This window comes from Bactrocera dorsalis, chromosome 1 (assembly GCF_023373825.1).
Source record: "Bactrocera dorsalis isolate Fly_Bdor chromosome 1, ASM2337382v1, whole genome shotgun sequence".
NCBI classification, from domain to species: domain Eukaryota; kingdom Metazoa; phylum Arthropoda; class Insecta; order Diptera; family Tephritidae; genus Bactrocera; species Bactrocera dorsalis.
This window is the reverse complement of record NC_064303.1, coordinates 110205871-110218455: the sequence shown is the minus strand read 5'-3', so window position 1 is coordinate 110218455 and position 12585 is coordinate 110205871. Positions and strand designations below refer to the sequence as shown.

The following is a 12585-nucleotide window of genomic DNA, read 5'->3' as shown; positions in this document are numbered from 1 at the left end:
AACAGACTCTATGGCCTCACTATCGATACCTCCTCCAGTCTATCATACCGTGGTGAACCCACATGCTTACAGCGTAGTCTTGCCAATGAGAAACAAGTGCACAAGAGATTCTTCATTTTGCCCCTGGTGCCCTGCTCTAGACATATCCTGCAGGCTTCTCGTTCTATCAGCACCATCCTGCAGGCGTGTGATGTCACCAGACTGTGTCCAGTAGTATTCCCATCACGTTCCTACAGTCTCTTCTATCGACTGTCAAAAATCGTCATTAAGGAACTAGTTGATATTTCATGCTTCTTTATACTAATATGAAATAAGTTCTCCTTTACTTCTATTTTACCTACTGAGATATCTTCACAATATACTCATCCACACTCATATGTACATGCTTACACAACGAATCAACTTCTTGCAAACTTTTTAATGCATTGTCCAAACTGAAGACTAAGCTGATTGATAGCTGTCCAATAATGAAAAATTGTTGAAGTCGGCAGATGAGAGAGAAGCAAAAATATTCTTGACAGTCTATTATGGGAAGATTTCTTAATAATTTTTAGAAGCAATATTTTACTACTGAAGTAATATTGTATTCATAACAGAATACAAAAAAACAAACATTCAGATATATTTTTCTTGTGGACCGGTTTTACAAAAGTTATTTAAGTCAAAAAAGCATAGAAACTTTTTTGGTTAAAGAAAAAAATAAAAACAGAAATTGCCATTGTTTGAAACACAATTGCGTAATTATTGCTAATGATGATATATAATCTCTTGTAGCGCACCTTTTTGTCATTGTACTAAATTATTGGCAAATTTGTTGAACAATAATCACTTCCACTTCCAGCTTTAACCGAAATGTGGAAATTTTTGTAGATTTTTTAGCTCTAAATACACATCCAAACTTTAGAGTTATCCGCAATTATTCTCTGGAACTCATCCATTAAATGAAAATTTACTATTTCCCATTTCAACCAGTCACGCTCCACTTGCTTTCATATAAAAGTACACTCGTGCGCATTTGTTTATTATCTCTGGCAACTGATTAATTAACTTGCTTTTGTGTAACCAGAAAAAGGCATAAAAACACAGTTAGTCGCAATTATCCACAATCATATATAAAATCATATAATATCTTCCCACAAACAAGTGCTAATGCAAAAAGCGTGTCACGATTATTTGTGTTACTTTGTACTTCGTCGTATTAACTCAACTAACCGAGTGCAAAAAGAACAAGCCGTCACAACAATGCAACTTTTCGTACTAAGTACAATCTTATCTTCGTACAAGCAACGTGTTTGATTTCGTATAATAAATATTTGTCACTCTGATACACGTTTTCAAATTACATAAACAGTGAATAAGCTTTATTTTAGTAAACTCAGAACTACCCAGTGTTGTTTTGCTAACCATAAATCTAAACTAAGTGGCTTATTATGAAAACAAAACTAATATTGAAGGGCCATATAAAGAGTAATGTACCGTCAGTTCCTGATTTGAGTTGAACTAAAGGAATTTGCAAAGCACTGTTGCAAGCTTTCACTGTCATATCAATATAAAATATCTGCTTTACATGAGAAATACTGCCTTAATGTTATACATTTTTACCTAAATCGCTCGAAAAATATATTTCCTAATGTAGAACTCTCGATTTAAAACTGTCGAAAAAACAAGCTTATCTTGAACTAGATAAAAACGTGCTGCCCACAAATATTTTAACATTTTAGTAACATTAGCGGTAATCCTTTTGATACCCACGGTATTAAAAAGCTTTTCCCTTCATTCACTTCTTCTTCTTTCTCTTCATTACTATATACAAATGTGTTCAAACTGATAACGGTATACATAACTAATACCATAAATATAACTGTCATTTATGTTTGGTGCTTATAATTCTCCTATTTATATTAGCCACTGTATTTTATGATAAGGCATACAAAACCACGAGATTAACACTTCATTAGTGCGCATTAAAAGCATTGAAGTAACAGTGAAATTATATTGAGTTTACCAAATATTAGGACATTATCACATAGGCTGGGCAAAGCTAAAAAGTAAGTACAGAGAAAGAAGTTTGCCTCAGTTAGTCACAATTGCTTGAGTTCAGGGTTGCTCAAACTATTTCGTCTAAAATTAATTTTTTTCTTTTTCTATTTTTTGCTTTTATATATCATTTAGACAATTTAAGTGTTAACTATTATATATTAAAAAAATATGTTTTTGTGAGATTGAGAAATTGTCTTTTAGACCACAAACGGGTTAAAAAATTGTCGGCTGAAAACCATAGGATGTCTTCAAATAATTTATATTCGAACGCTGTAATGACTTCTTGAGGATTCCTTGATTTCATACTCAATACAAATATTTCACACCTAAAATTGTAAATGCTATTTTCAGTGATCTCTTCAAGACCACCTGAGGGTTAAATATTATCTTACATCTCAAAATGTATAGTAGTTTTTATATAAGTAATATATCTTCGAAGGAAAAGTATTTGAAATTTTCAAATAGCCACAGTTAATTAATTACAGCGTTTCCCAAACTTTTAGCAACTTTCCAAAAAAAAAACATTTTTTACAGTTATATAAAATTAATTCCTCAATCAATTCAACTGCTTTTTGACATTATTTTTGGTGATCAGACTGATCTCCATTAGACTGCCTCACTGTGAAACACATTTTGTTATGAAATTAGCGTGTTTTCTATATACGTAAGTCGTATTTTTTCGACGGAAAAGTATTTGAAATTTTCTAATAGCGACACTTGGTAAATTACAGCGTTTCCCAAACTTTTAGCAACATTCCGCAATATTTTTTTTTAAGTTTCTTAAAACATAATTCCTCGGGCATGCCAAATATTCTTTAGACTGGTTTTTGTGATCATTTTTGAAATTCGAGTTAATCTTCTTCTCTTTCTTTAGATCACCTTAGCGTTAAATACATTTTTTTCACCCTGTAAATTTCAAAAAATAACTATCCGACTTATCAAACTTCTACAAGCAATACAAACATATTCAAGTGTTAGACCCTTATCGACTTTTTTTCTAGACAGAACACATTTCCTGTTACCTTAACTGTTAAATCCCATACAAAAAAGTTTACACCGAATTCATCGCTTTCGCAATGCAGTTAATTTTATTGTGAAGAAAAACGTGAACAAGTCACCAATCTCATAAAAGCTTGTACAGGAAATGTTTTTAACACTACTTTTATTTATATTGCCAAGTTAAACATAGCAGAGTTGTTTTTGCAGTGGTTATATATTCTATATATGTACGTATATGTGCATTTAATGAGAGTATAAGCAAACAAGTGCCATTGTGAATATTTGTTTGTTATTGACCCATGTTAGCAGTTAACGATCATTAGCGGTGTACCGTTATTAAGCAAGTCATAAAACTCATTTTATAGCGTAGTTTAACAACAACTACAACTTGTCTGTGATTAAAAAAATAAACAAAAACAAAACAAAGCTTGTTAAATAAACTATAGGCTGAATAAAGACGAGGCGCTGCGTACACGTGAAGTCACCTAATGAAATGCATGACCAAATCATTAAAGGAAATTAAGGTGTAATAATATTTGCTTGTACGTTTAGTAAGAACAACGAGCTTTTTTGTGAGGTTAACTTGTTTTAGAAGCGCCTTAAGTTCAAATGCCGTAGTCTTACATTGAAAAGTTTGGCTGAGTTTTTTGGCAGGGAAATTTTAGCAAAAAACCGTGTAGTTCTTACATAATTTAAATACTATGATATTTTTACTATCTCCAATAATCTTACCTTCTCTGCTCGCCGTTTTCCGCAATCTTTTTCCTTTTCGCTCCAAGGAAAGTATTCTCTTGGTATTTGACACTTTAAATTTGAGTAAAAATTGGCACAAAAGCTCTTTTCTTTTTAGTATAAATAAACACGCTTCACTGTGCAATATTTTATTGACTATATAGTTTAATTTGTTTTAAAAATTTTTATAAAACATTTCTTATACACAATAACATACAAGCAACTGTACTTTGGAACTTGTGCTCTCAAATATTTGCAGCACTGAAAATCACCAACTTGCTGCTTTGGTTATTGAAAATATTATTTTGTATATTTTATTTATGTGATTTAATTTTTTTTGTTTATATTATTTACTCATTTTTTATAGCATTTGCTTGAATTAAAGATTTTTATTTCGGATGACAAAAATCTGAAAAAAGAAAAAAAGAAGAACACTTACTAAATTTTTAAATCAATGGGCATTTTGAAAATAAGTTCATAAAAAATAATATATAAGTATTAGTAAATTATTTAATAAAAAATAATTAAAATTATAAAACTGTTAAAATACAGACTTTTTGAGATTAAATTTAAGAACATTTGAATATGTATATACGAAAAATGTTCAAGTTTCCTGAATAGCCAGAAGTCACACGGAGCTAAATCAGGCGAATGCGGTGGTTGCGGCACGATATTGGTTGAAAATTAGGCGAAATTTCTTCAAAAAGAGTACCTTAAAGAGGTCCCTTTGAACACGCTTGTTGGTGCGAACTCCGATTCCACATTCATGGAGAGCATTATAACTGCCGATGAGTCGCAAGTTTATGATTTTGACATGCAAACAAGTCAACAATCTTCGGAATGGAGGGGAAAATATGATCCAAAACCAAAAAAAATCACCCCAAACCGCTCAAAAATCAAGGTGTTGCTCATTGTCGATATCCGTGGTTTGTTACGTCATAAATTTGTTCTGGAAGGACAGACGGTCAATAAAAAGTTCTATTTGGCCGTATAGAGGCGTTTGCGCGAGAACATCCGTCGAAAACGGCCGGAGTTGAGGAAGAACAATTCATGAATTGTACACGATTATGATGAGCCATGGCATCGAGCCACTAATTTGATCGAATTTAAAGCCAAAAACGTACCGTATTCTTTAGATTTGTGTTTTTCCTCGAACGGAAAATGCAGCCCCATTAAACCGATTTTCAGTCGATAAATGTATGGCATCTGGTGGGGATTACTTTGAAGGCAACAAAATAAATATTGATAAATAATTAAATATTTTGCATTTAATTGCAATTACCGGGTACATTTTGTCACAATGTATGTATGTTATATGAGGCAAACATGCATTTCTTTCAAATTTGTCTATTCATCCGGCTAACGCTTCACGTATATAAGAAGAAAGCACTAAATGTTGGGAACCACTGGCATACAAAAATTATTTTGGAACTAAATCATAATGGATTATTATACTATTTTTGCTTTTCAAGTAGTTCATAAAAAGTCAGCAGCTTAACAAACCACCCTCATATTTCACAGCTATGACATCTATTTATGCTTTTGCAAAATCTTTATAACTACTATATAGATAAGCCATTTATTTTTAGCTAACAAATTTTATTTCATTAAACGCTTTAATTTTACAATCTTGCTTTCATTTTAGTCTTAGCTCACATTTTTGTGTAGTGAATAGGGTATATTAAGTTTACCACTCATTCGTAACACCCCGACTAAAACATAGGAGATCCTATAAAGTATATACATGTATAGATGATGACCTTGAAGAGTTGAGTCGATTTATTGAACTGAACTTTATCATAGGTTTCTTTATCCCCTAGAAGCTGCTCATTTATCGGAATCACCGATATCAACTATCATATAGCTTCCTTACGAACTGAAGTCCTGCTACAGAAAAACTTTTTTATCTTCACAAAATTTGGCATAGATTATTGTCCAAGGCAAGGCTACAATTTCTGTACAAATTTGTCTGATCGGACAACTATAGCATGTAACTGTCATACAGTCGGACTTATGAAAATCAAGTGCTTCCATGGAAACTTTTTTATTTGTGAAGAATATCATAGCTTTGGTGTTTTTCTATGTGTAATATTTGAAATAATTTTTTTACTAATTATTATCATTTTTTGTCTGCTGTCGCTGATTAATTCAGCTTCGTTCTTATATTGTCCCACCCGCTTTTATTGTTCTCGCATTTATTGTTTGTTGTCTTACTTTGTTTTTGCACTTTCTTATATACAGACCCAAGCTAACCTATATACTATTTACATATAGCTAGTTTTTTCTTTCTTTATTTATTTTTTTTTTTTTTTTGCGATTCCTCACTTTTCTGCTTTCGCATTGTCTCTAACAACCACTAATCAACAGCTGGATGAATCGCAAGTAAAATCCCTCTAAGTAATTTTGCTTTTTTGCCACAACTGGTTCTGCGGCACTGTTTCTGTACTCATATATAACATATATAAATATGCTATTATACGAAAAAGCCTTTAATTCCAAAAAAAGTTAATTTTTTTTATTAATTTATTGTTTCGCTGTCCATTAATGAAATTCGCTTTGTTGACGCGCAAATTAATTAAAGCAAATGCTGCTTTCGTTTGTATGGATGTATGTATCGGATGTGACATAAATTTCTCCCATTTTTGTTTTTGTTGTACTTTATTTTTTGGAAGCTTTTTTGCTTGATTTTCGCTTAATTATTCTACATTTTAATGGGGATTATTTTTTATTAGCTCTTTTTTTAATTTTTGTATTAATTTAGTATATATGGCATATACATAAATGTATATACTATATACAAGTGTTGGTATTCGTTTGAGAAATTTCTAAATTCCCTACACGTGTGCCAATTGCAGATACTTGACTCATAAGCAGCAATTTCGCCATATCAGCAACTATTTGTATACTTGTATATAAATAATTTTACTTTTTTTTGTATTATTTAGTTAATACAGTCTGTTGCAGAGACTTAATCTAATACCTAGTACATATGTATATAAATTTTGCACTTTTTTTTCCTTCCGAACTCACCAATTCACTCGCCTGCTGTTTTGTTTGTTTTGTTGTTGCTTTCTTAGCGACCACTGCACTTTAACTGAATTTGTGGAGTTACTACTTTTGCAGCTTCTTCTTTGAGCCACTGCTTTGTGTTCCACTTCTTTGGTGCCCTACTACTCGCTCAGCACACTATACACACTCGCGCGTATAAATATATATCTACTTTTTATATATACACATATGCACACTGCATTTTGATTAACTATATACTTTTTTATTATTTTATTTTTCATTTATTTTCAAATAAATTTTTATTACCACAACTTAAATGGGTTATCGCTCGAAAGTTCCAAGCACGCGTTTTGCTTATTGCTTGGCGTCCACGACTCGATTTGCAAACACTCTAAATGGTTTGGAGAAATTACGTTTTCTTCATATTCAACTTTTGCACTCCTTCATAAGACACTTTATTTTATTTTTACACCTTTTTGCGCTTTTTATTCGAAATATTTTCTTCAGCGCGAAGTTCACTGCACAAATTCGAACAAAAAGCCAACTAATAAAAATACAAAAAAATTTTCAGAATACTCGTTATTTTTTGACGATTTTGTGCCGTTGAATGGATCGAACCACCACCTGCACGTTACGATTCACGAGCGCAAACTGATCGCCCCAATGTGGCGGCAAACTGTTGGTGCCTGTTGTTGATGTCAGCGTCGCTCTTTTGCCGTTTGTTTGGGTGATTCGTGAGCGTCAGCTGTCTGTCGGTGTTCTTTCACAATATATTAGTTAGTGGTATGTGTAAGTGTATTTAACTTTTTATTGTTTTTTCATTTGTTATATCAGTGTACTGGCGCTCGTCGTGCCCTAAGTGGCCCCTTGCCTTGCACTTAGAAAGCACCAAGCAAAAAGTTTTCAGCTGTAGTGATATATGAGGTTGATTTCACGTACGTGCAATTATTTCAGTTGTAGTTATAAGAGCGTAATGCTGATTTAAGAGAGTGGAATACGAAGTTAAGAGAAGTCAAACAGCTGCTGAGCTGAGAAAACAGAAAAGGCTGTTAACACAGCATTGTAATTAAAGTCACTAAATGTTTTGTAGACGTCTTTTATAATGCCATAGTCTGTTTTGAACATCTTAGATCTGAACATACTCTAAAAAAATTCACTTAACATTTTTGCAGAATATTCCCTCGAAGGTCTTGAACTAAACTCAAACACTTTCGAGCTCATTTTCTCGTTTTAAGCAATTCGCTTTCTTACCGTTCTTGATTTCCTGAAATAAGGTTTTTGACGGTACCCTTGCCTTTAAGTGCTTTTAGATCAGATTTAGGGCAATTTTTTGTGATCAAATCTTTTTTTTCAATCATACAGGGTTTGTCCGGAAAGTAATTGAACTGATTTTTTTCCACCGCAACTGTACTTCGGAGCGTGCCTTGGGTGGCGCTAGGCCTTTTTTGAAGGACCGGGAAGAAGTCGCTGATGAAAACCGTGCTGAAGGACCTGCGATTTCGACAAACACCGATAAAAATGTTAAATTTATCAAAATCTGTCGTTCATGACAATGTAAACACATGAAAATGCGCATAGTCCCAAAAGTTCTCACTGACGGCTAGAAATTGCGGCGAGTGGAAGTGTGTTAAGAAAATTTGAACATGTGTGAAGGTGAGCCCCGATTTTTGAATCACAGGTGACGAGTCATGAATCTTTGAGTATGATCCCGAAATAAAAAGGCAATCTTCCGAGTGGCAAACGAGGCCGAAGGGGATCCAAATGGCATGCACCTCGGCTCTCAAGGCTATTCCAGAGAATGCCTTGCGGAACGCCTTCTTAGGTTCTATATCTCTAGGAAATCTTTAGGAAATAAATTAGGGACTCAAGTATTTTCCGGCAGAAAGTGACCTGACTCAATTAGTTAATTACTGGAGATTAAAGTCCGATAGAATAAAGATCCGTATACAGGCCTTTCATAGAAGAAAACCTCAAGCATTCTCAACCCAAGCATGGTATCCATTCTCGAATAGCTTCAGACCGAATGATATAGGTTGACAAAACTCCCGTTCGATCAAACCAACTTCCTAATAATCCGGTCTGATTTATTTTGCGGTCAATGTTCAGAAATTTGCAGAGCCAATAATAGATTCATACCCCCTGTAGTCGAATAATTTCTGCCATGACTTGGTTATAGTAATATTTTAACAATAAAAACCTATTTATTATAATACTTCACTTAATTCCAACAATTATAAATAATATCAACAAAATTTTCTATCCTCAAACTATGTTGCCTCAGTTTTTGATCAAGGGTCATCTTATTAGGTGTGCGACTTGGATAAACAAGCTTAGTGGAAGTGTGAACCCAAGGCTAGGACAAATATGTATATTGTTTTTGTGAATGCTGTACACGTGACTTAGGCAAACTTTTAACAACAGTCGAAACAAATATATACCTATGTTAGATAGGCATATTAATTAAGTGACAATTGCATAAAATAGCAAACTACGATATCAATGAGAAAGCGTGACGTGTATTTTATGACTTCGTGAATCAAGTGTGAAATGAAAAGGTTGATTTTTAACACCTCAGGCTGCTAAATAATGTGGTGTCCTTAGTAAGATAATAAGCCTACTTTATATAGAATATAGTTAGATATACTCATTGAAAAATACAGTTTTCACATAAGTGCAGTTAGCTGGAGAAGGTTGTAGTACAAATTCATATATCAGTCATTCGGAGCTGACTTAAAACTAGAGATATTAAAACGAAGATATACATATGTAGTGGCGTAGAAATCAATGCCAAAGAAAAATTATTGTTAAGTTATTTTGATTCAAGATATCTAATTACAGGGTGACGAAGCCAGAGAGGAACGCAGTGAAGAGCAAACTGTAGACCAACCCCCTATATATAAAATAGAAAAACGTGTGGTGAATTAAATTCAATTAGAACACATATGTGATCGAAACACTTAATGACAAAGCAACTTTACCTCATTGAACTTCTAATTATAATAATTAGGTCTATTGAAGTGATAATTGTTCGTATAATTATAAGTATAAAAGCTTTGAGTAAAATGTGAAATTAGTTTAAAGGTAAGGTATTATTTACTTTTGAGCAAATGAACAGCTGGCTATCAGTGGCCAAGCGAGGACGAGAAACTTTTAATGGTAACGGAAATAGAGCTCTCTACATAGTTCGACGGTTCCCGAACTAATTTCATTACATTAATTCTTAATCGAATTGAAATCGAGTTGAAACTGAAATTCAACTCTGCGGGTTTCTGTCCATACTGCAAATTTGGTGGAGTTTAACTATGCTGGTTGTTGTCCAGGCTGTAAATTTGGTATTGTGCATTTATGAAATAGCGGCGAAAGGCAAAAAATAGCTTCTCAATTACGATCTTATTGTACTAATTTAATTTACCTGTCCGAAAAGGGTACTAAACATAATAATTCTTAATTTCCTACAGAGCTATCAAATGCATTATTTGCAATGCACTATTTGTGCCTGCAGATTCAATTAGTTAAAAAATTGTGCAACAAACGACGCATGAAAACCGATATTCATTATAAATTTTCCATACACGCGATTCAATGAAGCCGCAGATTGCAAGTCATTATTACTGTTTACGGTTAATACAGTTGATCAAACAAAAGAATATCCCTTAAAATAAACAAACAGTTGTGAACAGCAAACAAACAGCCTCGAACAAATCCAGAACTTGTGCGAGAATTACTATTTAGCGGCATTTGCTCAGCTGTTTACACCCGCCAGCCCGATAGTGCTACCAAATGCCTTTAATAATGCGCATTTAGTTCGAAATTGTCAGCAAATTTGTGGCTTATGATTTCGTCGTATCAGTTACACATTCTGCTTAATTTACTGGCGGTCAATACTTCACGCAAAATAATCAGCTTGTTGTAGTATCGAGTTCTTTTTAAACAGAAATTTCATATAATCTATGACTGCTCGTTTTTGAATGAACTGAAATTAATCAAACCAATTTACTTTGAAAATGTCACTAAATAAGAAGCTGTTTAAATTTTATTCAAAACTTGAATGACTTATGAGCTACAATTCTTGCAAACTCATTAATAATACCAAACAATTTAGTAAACACGAGTGCGGTCCAATAAGTACTTAGAATCACCGTGACAGGGCGCTTCTTCTTCTTCATTGACGTAGATACCGCCTACGTGGTCTTCTTTTTCGCTGTTTGGCGCCAATTAGAGCTTTTAAGTATAGTCAGGTTCCTTCTCCCCTTGTCTTCCCAATGTCGGCTTCACCATCTCCTGGGGATATATGCTTGAACTGTCACTCAGCAGGCTGGAGAAATATTCACTCCATAATTTTATTGTGCTCTGAGCATCAGTCACTAAATTACCTCTGGGGGTTCTGGGTCGGAAACCGAAGCCTTCAGTTAGCCAACATGTCAAGCTCTTCGTTAATATGCATTTTGCATTTTGGTCTCTCTCCTTTTTTGTCTGCAAATGCTCTCGCTTCCCTCTTTCAACTTCAATAATAGTGAAGTAAGTTCAAACAAATCAAAGATGAATTTCTACATTGAACCTACCTTGACCCTTGAGTAAACCAAATTACAGGTTAAGGTTTGACTAAAAATAAATTACGGTAATATTAAAATAGCTCACTTAAACGATCCCCGCACTCATGGCATGAGAACACAATGTGAATTCCCTCAGCTATGCGCATACAACAAATATTCTTTTTTCTCAATATACGATTGTCGCAATTTCTTAGCTATACAAAAAAGGCTACAACAACAACTATCATGTCTACATGTGGCATAGTGTTTTATTAAGCAGGCAATTCTATCTACAAGTGTAAATGAATTAGAGCTGGACATAGCGCCTCGGGACGCACATAAGCTACAGTACGAGTAGAGATGAGTTCGGCGCAAATGAACAACACGAAATTGCAATCACGCTTGTACAACAAATCCCCAAAGCATACAGATACATATGTATATAAATTTATTGATAGTAAGTCTCGTGTGTGTGTGTGTGTTTGTGGATTTGCGTAAATACTACTTTTAGCAATGAACAATTGCCGTTATTATTAGTGCCCGCTTTGTGACTCTTATAGCATATGCAATTGTTATTAGGATTGTTAAATGCTGTTTTGTTATTGCTGTTAATTTTTTGATTGCATTCAGCAACATACCATACACCTGCTCACACACACTAACTGGTACACATGTGTTTGAGCGCCGCAAATGAATACAGCAGTTTTTAAACCAAGGGTTGTTGATTCATTTCGGATTTTTAATCATTTTAGTTTCGTTAAAAATCGAAAATTTATTGAAAATTAGTTTTTAATTTAAATTTAGTTTCAAAAACCTAATATTTTTTTTTTAATAAAAAATTATTTTTTTTTAATAAAAAAAATTATAATGGTGGTTGGGGGAGGGTACTGTATAGCAGCTGTCTATATAAGTTTAAATTTAAATTTCAAAGAGATTGCAAACTTTAAGTGCATCAACTGAGTTCGTGAACCTAACATTTCCATTATGGCTATTAAAAACCTTTTTAGATAAGGGAAGTTCCCACATACTAGAACTCCAATGATATGAGGCAACTCTACTTCAAAAATCATAAGAATTGGTGCTGATCTGCTCTCAGCAGCCACTCATCGAGCAACTGGTGAGTTATCTAATATAAAGAAATATAATATAATATACAAAAAACACAAAGCTTACCAAATATAACAAAAATATACAGATTTCCGTTCAGATTTATCTTTCTAGGCCCAAATACACTGACCATCTGTGTCTTCGTTTTTTCTGTTAATTACTTTTT

General features: G+C 33.4%; 1 protein-coding gene across 2 annotated transcripts in view; it reads right to left on the bottom strand.

The window, feature by feature from the left end:
- LOC105230829 (dual 3',5'-cyclic-AMP and -GMP phosphodiesterase 11) overlaps positions 1 to 12585 on the bottom strand; it is a 167147-nt gene that overhangs the window by 115836 nt on the left and 38726 nt on the right. Inside the window, exons 1-2 of one of the 2 annotated variants that reach the window (XM_049449121.1) lie at positions 6802 to 7443; positions 3772 to 4180 (exon numbers count right to left, since the gene is read on the bottom strand). The gene's annotated coding sequence lies outside the window, so the exon portion shown is untranslated. Of the gene's footprint in view, positions 1 to 3771; positions 4181 to 6801; positions 7444 to 12585 lie in introns of those variants that run through there. The other variant, XM_049449123.1, reaches the window with a different exon arrangement.